This window comes from Microtus ochrogaster, chromosome 5 (assembly GCF_000317375.1).
Source record: "Microtus ochrogaster isolate Prairie Vole_2 chromosome 5, MicOch1.0, whole genome shotgun sequence".
Lineage (NCBI taxonomy): Eukaryota > Metazoa > Chordata > Mammalia > Rodentia > Cricetidae > Microtus > Microtus ochrogaster.
In genome coordinates this window covers 14,510,916-14,523,448 of record NC_022012.1, presented here as the reverse complement: position 1 = coordinate 14,523,448, position 12,533 = coordinate 14,510,916, and the positions used below count along the sequence as shown (strand labels likewise).

Below are 12,533 nucleotides of genomic sequence, written 5' to 3'. Positions count from 1 at the left end.
GAACCATGGTAAAGGACTTGTAGTAATTTTTTTTGGAGAGATTAACAACTATCCCAAAAGCCAGATAATTCCACTTATAAGAGTATTAACAAAAAACCATCATGTCAATAGCAAAGATTTAAAAAAAAAAGACTTTCCATCACATGACAACAAGCCAAGGAAATTATCAGGAAATGTCCTACTTATCTTCTATACAACCAAACACCACTGCATGCAGGAAGTAACCCAAAAGGTACTCAAAGAAATGAAACTTGCAGATGAATGTGTTCTATTTTGTAGAATTTGGAAAACTAAATTATGTACACCACACCACTGATACCTATTCAGGTTTTCAATGGACAACTGATTTGATTTCAGAAAAGGCTGATTCAGTAATCACACATTTGTTCGAAATTATGGCCATCATCAGTATACCTGTATAAAGACAGACATTGTGCCAGCATATGTCTCTAAGAAAATGTTGTTTGCTTATTATAACATAAAGCATATTGCAGGTATACTACACAATCCTACTGGGCAGGCAGTTATATAAAAAGATCAAAATGAACTCTAAAGGATATGTTAAGTAAACAGAGAGCAATGATAAAGAATATCAGAAATAGACTAAATAATGCTTTATTAACTTTGAATTTCTAAATGATAATGAGAAAGAAACAACAACCATGGAGAGTCATCGGATAGTAGAAAAACTATAGAATTAAATCAGGTGATATACTTTAAAGTACTCACCTCAGAATGGAAACAAGGACATGGGTTACATTTTTGCTTTCATTTCCACAGGAGAATAGAAGCTATGAATACTATCAAAATTGATAAAGATGGACTAGAGAAGTAGCTCAGTGGTAAAGTGCTCTTCCAGAGGACCTGGGTTCAATTCCCAGCACCTACATGGCAGCTAACAGCTGTGTGTAACTTTGCTTCTAGGGGACCCAATATCTTCATTGACACATCTATGCAGGCAAAATACCAATGCACATAAAATAATAATAAGTAAATTATAAAAACATGATAAAGTTTTGATTTGAACAAGAGACACCTCTTAATTAGAAGAGATGATAGTTCATCAAACAGCATGGCCATTTAATCCAAACTAACTTATAAAAATAATAAATGCTTTTTATTTGATCTGATATAACTTGCCAAAGTTAGGGTTGGGAAAGGATTTTGTTTGTTTTGTTTTGTCTTTTCAGGAGAACAAAGACATCCAGCTAAAGAATCTGAAGACTACTGGATAAATGTGACATCTGAAAAAAAAAGGTCAAATCATCCAGGAAAAAATGTCCACCAAAAAAAAGTAAATTGGCCTATTGGTGTATCACATTACCAACAGGACACAATTTCATAAATCTTTCCAAATGTTTGTTTTGGCTGTTCTCTGTAGACATATAATGCAAATGGTCTTTTTGTAGCCCCAGTCCATTTAAAGATTAAAGCTGGCTTTGAAGTTGGAGTGTGATTCTTTCCTTCTCTAAACCGAAGTATGCTTATTAAAGTGAAATTCAAAATCTCTGTGTCATGTCAGAAGAGCTACCTGATATGGGACAGAAGAAAAACAAAAAATTTAAGGACTATTTTATTGTTGCCAATCTCATAATTCTTTGGTTTTATACTGACTCTTTAACAGTTTTTATTAAGGCATAAGATTTATAAAATTAATATATATATTAAACTTTTTGTCATATTAATGGCCATACAGAGTACTAACTAATTCTAGAAAAAGATTTCATCTTTTTCTACATGACTTTGGGTTTGAGTCTCTATCAGTTTTGGCAGTGAACCATTAACATGCCTAACAGCAACCTTTGAAGACTCCAAAAGTCCCCAGCAACGATTCCTCCAAGACTATAATAGCACCACTAAACTGAAAAACACCACCTAAAGATCAGCTATTGAACTACAAAATGCTCAGAACAACTTCAAGGTGACTAGGTGAGGTGGTCCAGCCTCATAGACTACTCTAGGCAGGACTTGAGACAAGCCCTGCACTTTCCCATTTCACAGAGCCTGGATAACAAATGATACAGCTACCTCCCCCAGGACTTGACAATTAACCCAAATTTTTCTTCTCAGGATTCCCTAAAGATGCTGTTTTCCCCAGACAGCAGGAAGTAAATTTAAGAACACAATGCCCACATTCCCAAGAGATGGAGTGGGTGGTTTTTGGTCTTTCATTGGGTTATAGACATTTGTCATTGTTTAGGGGGATTGGTTACAAGCAGTTATTGGTAATGGTCAGGAAAAAGCTGCACAAAGGAAATCAGATTCAAAGTTCTTGGTTCAAAAAATAAAGGGGGGGGGGCTGGAGAGATGGCTCAGAGGTTAAAAGCACTGACTGCTCTTCCAAAGGTCCTGAGTTCAATTCCCAGCAACCACATGGTGGCTCACAGCCATCTATAATGAGATCTGGTGCCCTCTTCTGGCCTGCGAGCATACATGGAAGGAATGTTGTATACATAATAAATAAATAAATCTTAAAAAAAAAATAAAAGGGGCCGGGCGGTGGTGGCGCACGCCTTTAATCCCAGCACTTGGGAGGCAGAGGCAGGCGGATCTCTGTGAGTTCGAGACCAGCCTGGTCTACAGAGCTAGTTCCAGGACAGGCTCCAAAACCACAGAGAAACCCTGTCTCGAAAAACAAAACAAAACAAAACAAAAAATAAAAGGGGGGATATAGCTATGATAGGATAAAAGGGTAGATTATTGAATCTAATCTGAAAAGAAAAAAGGGAGAATATAGATATGATAAAATAAAAACATTATTCAGTCTACTTTTAAAAAACAACTACTAATTTTAAATGTTTTACATTGGATTGGACTTTTGTGTATTGTATACAAATTTTGTATATTGATACAATTTGAGATTAATTTTGTTAAAACATACTATACACACATTTCTAATCTTGTTCAAGCTGTTGTACTTATACAGCTCATTTTACAATGTAACGCAAACTTCTAGTTAATGAAAGTTATTATTAGCTGTTTAGGATAATAAGGAAATGCAGGTTAGTAATTAGTCACCTATTACAATTGAATTTGTAGTCACATTAGGTATATTTTCAAGCAGAGTTATATTCTAAACAGACAGGTCATCTTCAAACTGTAGAGTAAAAGGGACAACAGGAGTAGGAAACCAACCAATCACTTAGCACCCTGACTCCAAACTCAGAGCCAGTGTAAGAAACACACACTGTATCTGGGATCTGAGTCAGCGAATGAAACGTCTTTATCCTTGAACCCAGGATCAAAGAAACAAGCCTTGACTCTGAAACTAGTGTCAAAGAAACACACTCTGACCCTAGAATCAGAGCCAGTGAAAGAAATATGCTCTGGTCTTAAGATTAAAGTAAAAAAGCTAAAAAGGACTAATGAAAGAAACACAGTTTGGTCATTAAGTCTGAGCCATCTCTGCCCATGACCAACTAAACTAATCAATCCCTCTTCTTCTCCCTAGTAAAACTCTGCCCCTAAAAAGTTTTATAGAAGCCTCTCTACCTGTTAGTTAATGGCTACTCTTTATCCCTCCTTGGCAGATGCACCACTCTCCTGGACTCCTCCTTCCTAAATAAATCTTTCTCAAAAGAGTCTTGGGTGACGATCTTCATTCACGGGTGCAGAATAGAAGAACCAGGCTGGGACATCCCTTAGGGGACTGAGCCGAAAAACCTTGCTGAGATGCTCCCTTAGGGGGCCTGAGCAAGGCAGAGCAGAAAAGGAAGCTCCTTAAGGGGGGCTGAGCAAGTCTGAGTAGAAAAATTAAAAACTTTCTGCAGGAGCCAGACAAGATTGCTTTATTTCTGCAGGGGTTTTTCCCTTTAGCAGAGTTCTAGCAAAGGAAGTAACATCTTGGAGCTGTAGAAGCAGATAGCTCTGCTAGGATGTTCCCTTGAGGGAACAGAGCAGAACTCGGCTGTAGTGGCTTGCTAGGAGAAGAGCAGGATTGCTGTATCCTGCAGAAAGACCATCCCCCACTGCACCCCAGCTCCAGGTAGCCTGGCTTTCTGATAGTCAGGATACTTTTTCTCCTGGGCTGAGCTAGCCTATTGTGGCTCCAGTCTCCAGAGCTGTTCTCTTGTGGCTTCATGCCTGCAGAGCTGTCCTAGTGTGGCTCTAAGTATAGCTTGGCTTCTCATAAGTCAGGATATCTCTGCAATTCCACAGTTGTAACACATTCCCCTATACAAATACTTCAGAGATCTACAGAGTATGGCATTTAAGATGTTTTAATAACATAAGCTCTTTTTTATGACAATGTTATGACAATGAGACATGTCTGGTGCTCCTGGCAGTACCACTCCACTTCAGAGAAGATAATGGGCATTGAAGATACTCCACATGGAGTTTACTTTCTTTGTAGCAAAAGTAAGCCACTGGGAAGGAAAATGCCCTTTGCCTGAACTGCTGACAGTATGCTGTCCTAATTGGACAAGCAGTAACAAAGTGACTGCCAAACATTGTCGAGACAAGGAGGGGCAACCCTTCAGAATATCCTGCTTCACAGAGAAGTCTGTTGGATATGCTAGGCCTGTAGGTCAAAGATGGAAGCCCCAGTGTTGAAGAGAAACTGCGTGACTATCCAGGCAGCCTACTGTTTCTGACATTTCTCACATTTTTTGGAAGTTGCTTACTTAAACTTTCTGGTTACACAGTTAATATTATTTCCTTCTTGGATCTCTGAGGGGGTTGAAGATTAGATAGTTATAGTTAAAAGAGCCAGTGACTGGCTACTTTGCTTTTCTGATTTTCAGGTTGAACCCCAATATCTGTCTCCGGGCTTTTATTATTCATGCTATAGTGTTACATGTAGTAGGGAGGCCTCTTGTTTGTTCTCAGCTGCCCAGACTACTGAAATAACCACACAGAAACTATTAATTAAATCACTGCTTGGCCCATTAGCTCTAGTTTCTTATTTGCTAACTCTTACATTCTAATTTAATCTATCTTCATTAATCTGTGCATCACCACAAGGTCGTGGCCTACCAGCAAAGTTTCAGCGTGTCTGTCTCCTGAGGCAGTTCCATGGCTTCTCTCTGACTCTGTCATTCTTTCTCCCAGCATTCAGATTAGTTTTTCCCACCTAGCTCTGTTCTGCCCTGCTCTGCTATGGGCTCAAAGCAGTTTCTTTATTAACCAATGGTATTCACAGCATGCAGAGGGGAATCCCACATCAGTTACACAAAGTAACATGTGAATGAAGTGAAAGTAATTTAGCAAGATGGTTTCTTTTTGCAAAAATGGTGTGCCAGAACCCATACTAGGCTAGTGTGCACACTTGGCCAAAATGGCCTGTTTTTATCTCTGACATGGGGTGACTGCATCTCATTCTATTGCTGGGAGCTGGACTTTACAACATGATAAAATTGGCTAAACAGTGCAAAGAGGAAGGGGGAGATTGAGAAAATTCGAGCTTTTGGTGTGGGACAGTGGTCTGTATTCTGTTAATTATATTTTAAATAAACGCTGATTGGCCAGTAGCCAGGCAGGAAGTATAGATGGGACAACTAGACAGGAAGTAGAGGTGGGTCAATGAGAACAGGGAATTCTGGGAAGAAGGAAGTCCTAGTCTGCATTGTGACAGAAGAAGCAAGATGTGACTGCCTCACCAAAAATGGTACCAAGCTACGTGGCTAACATAGACAAGAGTAATGGGCTAATATAAGTTGTAAGAGTTAATAAGAAGTCTGAGCTACTAGGTCAATCAATTTTTTTTGTTTTGTTTTTCGAGACAGGGTTTCTCTGTAGCTTTGGAGCCTGTCCTGGAACTCCCTTGGTAGACCAGGCTGGCCTCGAACTCACAGGGATCCGCCTGCCTCTGCCTCCCGAGTGCTGGGATTACAGGCGTGCGCCACCATAGGTCAATCAATTTATAACTAATATAGACCTCTGTGTGATTTTTTTGGGACTTAATGATTGTGGGAACTGGGCAGGACAGAAACCCCAATAACACTTTTGGGTTGACTAACTTTTATAAGAAAATTGTTTCTTACAAATCCCAACTCTTTGTCATACAATGTTAAAAACTTACCCTGTCAAGAAGAAGTTGTCTTAACTGCTATTATTATATAGGCAAAGACTTATTTAGCTTTTTCCAGGCTAATGAGGTCACCAGGCATGGCAGGGTACCCCTCCAGTAGGCCTATCTCAAAGACCCCCAAAATGCCTCCTAGTTTCATATTATTTGAATCCCTGCTTGGCCCATTAGCTCGAGCTTCTTATTGGCTAACTCTTACATCTTAATTTAACCCATTTCTATTAATCTGTATATCACCATGAGGTCGTGGCCTACCAGCAAAGTTTCAGCATGTCTATCTCCAGTGGAGGCTCCATAGCGTCTCTCTCACTCTGCCCTCTTTCTCCCATCATTCAGTTTAGTTCTCCCCACCTACCTAAGTTCTGCCCTATCAACAGGCCAAGGCAGTTTCTTTATTCATTAATGGTAATCACAGCACAGAGGGGACTCCCACATCACTTCCAGAGGACCACAGTTCAATTCTTATCACCCACATGGCAGCACACAACTGTCTGTAATTCTAAGATCTGACACTCCCACAAAGACATACATGCAGGCAGGACACCAATGCACATAAAATATAAATAAATAATTATAAAAACTATGGTGTTGGAGTTGACAGAACTCAGAGAAGGAATGTATCAGCCTGTTCCTTCCCCTTCCCCTTTCCATGGTAAGTGTAACTGGAAAGAAAACCAAAAACAAGTACTCAGTGGGGCAGAAACAGAAGCATAGAACAGACAAGGAGTGTTGAGAAGGGAAAGCATACTTCACTCAGAAAAAAACAGGATTGGAGATGCCAGGCAGTAAGAGTAGGCATTAAGACCCAACATAGTCCATGTCTCCAACCTCCCACCCAAGAAGGCTGATTTCTCTTTGCTCTGAGCCACTGTAGCTGCCCGTGGGCAGCAGCCTGTCTAGTACCTGGCAATCTATCATTTGGGTACTGTACGAGATCTGTACTTTTCCAAGTTGTCCCTGGGCGGCCACACATTCACATGGACTTCACAAGTTGGCTGTTTCAGTGTCAGCTCCCTCTGACTGTGTTGAGAGCACACGACTGTGAAAATTCCTTTCCCCTCGAAATCGGGAAGTGTATCATGTAAAATAATGTGTCAAAATCAAAACAAAACAAACCAAATCTACTCTGGAGGTTTGGTGTTAACTTCTTACTGTGATATAAAAGTGGATGACCTTATCGTTCAGCAATACAGCCTGTTATGTCCAAATCTGTCCATGTTGGAGTCTTCTGTGGGTCTCCCATTTCCTTGACCCCAGGAGGCAACAAACAAAACAACAACAAACCCTGAAAGAAGAGGACTGGGACATGTGACCAAACACCTTTAGTGCAGGAAATCTAGGGGTGTTCCAGACCAGCCTGCTCACACAGAGAATTCCAGGCCAACCAGGACTACATAGTGAGACCATCTTAAAAAAAAAAAAATTAAAAAGACTTCAGAGGGGTTGGAGAGAAAAGAGGGAGGGGATGAAATACTGTATTTTAATAAAATTTTAAAAATTAAGGAAGCTCCACAGACTGCTGATAGTGGCAGTTTAGATGTGTCCCTCACAACTAACATTTGGACAGAAAGTTTTGTAGGAAAAAGACAGTACACAATCCCCAGACAAAGGTGTGGTCTTTTACAGGGGATCTCATTTAGATGTGTCTTCAATGTTTATAGATATATCAGTGCATATATGAATGATCTGTGACTTTCTCAGTTCTATTTTGCAAAGGATGTGATTTATAATAAGGTTTAAAGATTAAGCAAAGCTTAAAATTTAAATATCATTTAAGAATTAAATACAATGACTGGTTTACTCATTCTTAATGAATTTCCATTTGCAAATGAAATTGTTCAATGATTTTATGAGGTGCATTGTTCACATTTAGGGTTGAGGGGAGTGCTAATACAGTGAAATTCAAGATTGTAGGCATTTTGGCTCGAAGTAAGCAAATTTTCTTTGTTGCAATTATTTTCATTTTTGTTTTGAGATGGGTTCTCATTATGTAGCCCCCGACTAGCCTGGAACTTGCTGTATGGAGCAAGCTGATCTCGATCTGCGGGAGATTGCCTGCCCTGCTCCTGGGTGCTGTGATTGCAGGGGTGCACTGCCATTCCCGGCTCTGATATTTTGTTTTTAAATTTGTCTTTAACATATCAGTTGGAGATGTCTTTACGAAAACACACTTTTTCTCTGTAAGCAAGTTTTGGCTGTATCACTTGTGTTTACATTTTAATTTTTCCATCAGGAAGTCTCAGGGAGAGGGGTTTCTTCCTTTTTCATGTCCTCTTCATTTTCTCTGTCTTTCTAGCCCGTCTCACCACCTACGGTTAGAATTTAGCAGGGTGTCCAGATATAAAAACTCAAGGCTGTTGTGGTTGAGTAGGGGCGAGAGGCCGCCGGTTCACAGATCTGGTTATCAACACGGGAAGAACAGGACCCAAGAGGAGGGAAGGTTTGTGAGCCTCCTGAGACCCCGTACTTCCCGGGCTGTGTTTTTAACTTCATCATGGTTTTGGTCATCGGGAAAGGCTAGCCTCGCCCAGAAATCTTGCTCTAACTTTAGTCTCCTCCTTTGGCCCGGTTTTTGAACCTCCGCTTCGGGATCAACCGAACCCAAGTCCCAGGAACCGAAATTTCTATTCCGGAAGGATTCCGACTCGGCAAGCGGAAGTGAGCCGCAGCTCGTCTCCGTCTTTTCCGGTGTGGCTTAGCTCTGTCCGTTCTCTTTTCTCCCCGGTGGCGGGCTGGCTGGACGGGCTCTGGTGAGACGGGTGAGGCGATGGGCGGTGGCCGAGGTGGGGAGTCAGGCCTTGTGGTGGCCTTCGTGGGGACCCCGCTTGTCCCCGGGCCGCGCGTCTCGCCCGGTCGCCTCTCAGAGGCTTGGGCCCAGCGGTCCTCCGGCTCCGGCCGGGGGCCATCTCGCTTAAAGTGTGCGTTGATCACCCCGTGTATGTATAGTTCGAATATAGACCTTGCTGCCTCTAACGCCTTTAAGGTGATCTTATAAAAATTTTGCTTTTCCAGAAGGAAAAGGATTTCCGCAGTTGGAGCCCGGCTTGGCTCCCCATCGCCCCACGGAGCTGGCCGTCTTGGCACTTACTGGTGAGCAGTGGGTGGAATTTGATGGACAGGAAAAATCTCTGGGTGAGGGGCTTTTTTTTTTTCTCTCTCATATCCTCTTTCCACTGTCTTTCTATCCCGTCTCACTGCCAGCGATTAGATTTTAGCATCCTTCCGTTTTGGGAACAGATACATTCCATGAGTTCGGTTTTGTTGTTACTTTAATCTACCATGCACCATTTTGGCAAAAAGAGAAAAATTTAAATGCTCGGGGTGTGCAGACCGCAAATCATCCCTTCCCCTTCTTTTCATCCCAACTATAAAGTGGTCACAAGTGAAAAACAGGCAGCCTGGCACTGGCTTACAAAACACTGGAATTTGGGACTGGAGAGATGGCTTGGTTGTTAGGAGCTCACATGGCGCTCCCAGAGGACCTGAATATGGTTCCCAGCTCTCGTATTAGTGGTTTCTAACGCTGTAACGCCAGCTATGAGGGGATGGGGAGACCAGGCACTTAGACTCATGTGGTACACATTAGTACATACACATGATTGAATAAGTGGAACTCTATTAGTGAGTGGATGAGGCTTTATTTTTCTAAAGTAGCATATTTGAACTTAATTATTTTCTCTGTAGGGGAGCATGTGTCAGGAAAACTTAGAATCTTTGTGTTAAATCTTGCTCTAACTTTAGTCTCCTCCTTTGGCCCGGTTTTTAAACCTCCGCAGGAAAACAATAGGTTTCATTATGTGTTTATACATTTCCACTCTGCATTTTGATCTTACAATCTCTTGCGTCTTCCCACCCTCTCTTTTGTTAAATAGTCCCTCATGTAGGCTTTGCTTTAAAAACAAAGTTTATTGGGGCTGGAGAGACGCCTCTGTTTTAGAACACTTGTTAGTCTTGCAGATGACCTGGGTTCGGTTCCCAGCACCCATGAGGTGGCTCACAACCATTTGTAATTCCAGCTCCAGAGGATTGGACACCCTCTTTTGGCCTGGAGGGTCACTAGCCACTCAGGTGGTACACATATGTATATGCAGGCAAAACATTAAGAAAGAAATCTTTAAAAAGAGATGTGTGTGTGTACCTTTGTATATATGTATGCCTTTCTGTAGAGGCTGAGTTATTGATCACCTGAAGCTGGACTTACAGGTAGGTGTGAGCCACCTGTTGCTGCTAGAAACACCTGTTCCTCTGCAAGAGCATCACTCAACCACTCTGCCATCTCTCTTCTACTTTATTAAATATTATTATATTTTTAAACAAACTTTCACTTTTTATATGTATGGGTATTTTGTCTGAGTGTAGATCCGTGCTCTCTGTGAGTGGAATTTCCGTGGAGGATATCAGATCACCTGTAGCTGGAGTTACAGGTTGGTGCTGGGAACTGAATCCTGGCCCTTTGAAAGAACAGCCAGTACTCTTAATTTCTGAGCCATCTCTCCAGTTCCATTAGGATTATTATTTTATTTACTCATTTTGACACAAGGTCTGTAGTCCAGGCTAGCCCGACACTCTCAGTGTAACCCAGTGCAGTCCTGCTTCAGCCTCTCTAGTGTTTGGATTACAAGCGTGCATGGACCACTGTGCCTGGCCTTTTAAAATTTCTTTTTATTATTATTTTTTATCTAGATTTCATTAGAGAAACATAATATTTGTTGGTATATTTGCTTTAATGTGATCTCTTTCTATCCATGTACTAAGCTCAACCATTGTAAGACAACCATTTGTTAATTATTTGAATTTTAAGGTCTACCTCCTTTGGATTTATCCTATTAAAGTTGCAGCAGTAACTTAGCTGATGAGAGTTGATGGCTTAGTCCTACCTGCTGAGACTGAGGAAGAGATTGCTTGAGCCTGTGAGATCTGGGCTAACTGTGACAACAGAATGAGATGTTCCCAGCAAGAAAAATTGTCAAAGTATGATTAGTGGAAACAAAAATGCTGATTATAGCTAGTTGAGGAAGCCTAGATTCACTGAGTCACAGTGGGAGTGGGCAGATCTGCTATAGGCCCTGAGAACCAGACTTTTGGTAGCCCAGAAGAATTTAAAAATGTCCACGCTGGGCAGCCGTGGTGGTGCATGTCTTTAATCCCAGCACACTGGAGTTAGACGCAAGCAGATCTCTGAGTTTGAGGCCAGCCTGATCTACAAAGTGAGTTCCAGAATAGACAGAGCTACACAGAGAAACGCTTCTCAGAAAACAAAAACAAACTAACAATAAAAGCCCACACTAAACAAGACATTACCTTGTCCTGGTATTCATCCGAATTAGTGGGAAGGACAGTAAGGGAAATTTGGTCTTAAGCCGTTTGGTCACTGTCATCGTGCAAGCTAGGTTTGGAGTGAATTGGCAAGATGACAATCTAGAAACTTAACTGGTAATCCGATGGCTATCAACCTCATTTAGTGAACATCGAATTCAGGAAAATAACAGTGAAGATGTGTGTTTTAATGCAGACCACAAATCTGTTGTTGAAAGCTACACTTCAAGTAAAATCTCAGTCAAGTAGGAAATGATTTTTACAACTTCAATTGACTTCAATGGCTGGGTTCACGTTCCTTTAACTGACAGTTATAATAAACCAACTTAAGCATTCATGGTTGGTACAGATTGCTGTTCTACCCAGTCAACAAAAAGAAGAGACTCCCACATGAGACAAAGTATATGTACCAGTGGAAGAGAGCTCCTTTGGGAAGTTCCCTAGATACATAACCATCAGTTTCATGATGTATCATTCAATATGGTGACTTTAAAAATAGGACAAAAGGGACTGAACAAACATTTTTATACTATCTTACATCAAATGTCTCCAGTGAAAAAGGCATGTTATTTTGCAATTTTGTATACATTTAAAAGTATTTAATTTTGATAAATTATTTCTGGGTTAAAAATAGCAGTGTAAAAAACATTTCCATGTGACTTCAGAACTCCCTTTTGGTCATCCGACTCAAATATCCTTAACCTTATTATCATTACTAATATTACTGAGACAGGGTTTCTCTATGTAGCAGTGATTGGCCTAAGACTCACTATTACACCAGATTGCCCTTATAATCACAGTGATCCATCTGTCTTTTGCTTCCTGGGCTTCCATACCCAGGCCTGTTTGTGTGTGTGTGTGGGGGGGGGGTAGGGAGAGAGAGAGAGAGAAAAGGGTAAGTATCTATTACTATGGTCTATGTCTAATAGTTTCTCAAAACTTAGAGCTGCTTTTCTTTTCAGTCACATTTTTTTAAAGATAAAAATCCTGTTTATGTGTGTCTGTGCGCGTGCGCATGCACTCATGTTTGTGTGTGTGTATATATTTATTTACTATGGTTAGGGTTATTTAATTTTTGATATTTCAAGACAGGGTTTCTCTGTGTAACAATCCTAGCTGACCTGGAACTCGCTCTGTAGACCAGGCTGGCCTTGAATTACAGAGCTTTGTCTGTCTCTACCTCCTGAGT

The 12,533-nt window shown here is 41.0% G+C and overlaps 1 protein-coding gene across 4 annotated transcripts in view; it reads left to right on the top strand.

The window, feature by feature from the left end:
• LOC101989151 (zinc finger protein 26) overlaps positions 1 to 12,533 on the top strand; it is a 76,553-nt gene that overhangs the window by 41,677 nt on the left and 22,343 nt on the right. For 2 of the 4 annotated variants that reach the window (XM_005346851.3, XM_026779321.1), the window contains exons 1-2: positions 8,729 to 8,778; positions 9,041 to 9,118. The exons of 1 other annotated variant lie outside the window; for it this stretch is intronic. The gene's annotated coding sequence lies outside the window, so the exon portion shown is untranslated. Of the gene's footprint in view, positions 1 to 8,728; positions 8,788 to 9,040; positions 9,119 to 12,533 lie in introns of those variants that run through there. One more of the 4 variants, XM_026779322.1, reaches the window with a different exon arrangement.